This window comes from Petaurus breviceps, unplaced genomic scaffold (assembly GCF_028583685.1).
Source record: "Petaurus breviceps papuanus isolate PSGF00001 unplaced genomic scaffold, PetGlider_PUasm1.0 86804, whole genome shotgun sequence".
Taxonomy (NCBI): domain Eukaryota; kingdom Metazoa; phylum Chordata; class Mammalia; order Diprotodontia; family Petauridae; genus Petaurus; species Petaurus breviceps.
Window position 1 is genome coordinate 5,977 of NW_027186787.1, and position 1,805 is coordinate 7,781.

The following is a 1,805-nucleotide window of genomic DNA, read 5'->3' on the forward strand; positions in this document are numbered from 1 at the left end:
GAGAGAGAGAGAGAGAGAGAGAGAGAGAGAGAGAGAGAGAGAGAGAGGCTGAAATGGTCAGGACTACACTTGGGATCATTTTGTGGGGTGAGGAGAGACTTGACACAAGATGACCAATCAAGGTGTAGCAGCAAGCACCCCAAGCGTCCTCAGGGTTTGCAGCTACCACAGGTTCTTGGATCTGTTTTGTTAAAGGAAAGCAACTCAAAATGGGTTAACAAACTTACTTTAATCAGTCAGACATATATCGTTTACCTTGTTCAGGAGAAAAGGTCAGCACCCTGAACCTCAAAGTATACAGGCATAATTATCAAGACAGAAACATCAAGTAGACAGATTTCCAAACTGTCCAGCCATTACATCCATACCCAGTCAACATCTGGGTTTCCACATTCTGGGTTTTTCAAAGCCGGGGGGCTCTGGACAACGGCTTCCCAGAATTCAGATCAAATCACAGAACACTTCTCAAAGTGAGTCCCAAAACAAAGCTACACATCAGGGCTTATATAGCCTTCTCCTGGCTCAGAGAATGTAACAACCTTATTGACCCACTGGCCAATCAAAAAGTATCTACTGAAAAACAAGCCTCCCTCCCCAGGCTTCTGGTGCACTTTAGCCTAGGGGCAGGGAAGATCTTTAAAATTTACATTCTCATTACACAAGGTTAGTGTACTGGTCTAAGCAAGAGGTGAAAAAGACTTCAACTAGGATTGTTATTATATGAGTGGGAAGTGGATATGTAAGAAAGATGTTGTGAAGGTAGAAATAGCAGAGGGGTGGGTTTATGGGAAGGATGAGTTTTCTGTTATGGACATGTTGAGTTTGAGATGCCTATTGGACAAGCTGTTTGAAATGCCTGATATGTCACTGGTGATGTGAGACTGAAGTCCACTGAAGGTGAGAAAATAAGCTTGGATGTAAGAGATATAGGAATCAGCTTAGAGATGGGATCATCAGCACAAAGACGAATTCCATGGGAGCTGATGAGGTCATCAAGTGGGATATCGTAAAAAGAAAATAGAAGAGGGTCCAGGAGAGAACCTTGTGGACATCTACAATTACTGGGCATGCCATGGATGAAGATAGAACAAAAGAGAATGAGGAATAATCAAACAACTAGAAAAACTAGAAGATGATAGTGCCAGGAAAACCTAACAAGTAGAGAATATCCAGGAGGAGAGGGTTATTAACAGCATCAAAAACCACAGAAAGGCTAAGAAGGATGAGGAATGAGAAAAGGCAATTAGATTGGATAATGAAGTAGTCATTAGTAACTTTGGAGAAAGCAATTTCAAATGAATGCTGAAGTTGCAAGCCAGACTGCAGAGGGCTTAGAAGAGGGAGAGAAAGGAAGCACAGCCACCTGTTGCTGGTAGCTTTCTTAACGTTTCACCAAGGAGGGGAGAAGAGATAGAGGATGTTAAGAAGGGACATAGGGAGGTTTAGAACACATGAGAATATTTTGTAAGGATGGGGGAAACATGAGCATGTTTGTAGCCAGCAAGGAACCAAATAGCAGAGTGAGGGTGAAGATTAGTGAGAGTGAGAATGAGAGTGGAGACAATTTATTGGAGAAGACAGGAGATGAGAACAAGGGTACCCATAGTTTGCCTTGGCAAGGAGAAAGGCTTCCTCTTCATCCAAGATGGGGTGAAGGAAATGGTAGGGGAAGAAATTTGAATGATGAGGGGAGAAGAGGGAGCTCATGGTAAATGGCCTCAATTTTTCTGGTCCAGTTCTGTGGTGGGGTCCTTAGTGAAGTGGAGTGGAGTGGAGTGGGGAGGGGAGGGGAGAGAGGAGGGGAG

General features: G+C 43.7%; 1 long non-coding RNA gene across 1 annotated transcript in view; it reads left to right on the plus strand.

Moving 5' to 3' along the window:
- LOC138176342 (uncharacterized) overlaps positions 1-1,805 on the plus strand; it is a 15,669-nt gene that overhangs the window by 5,945 nt on the left and 7,919 nt on the right. The window lies entirely within an intron of this gene.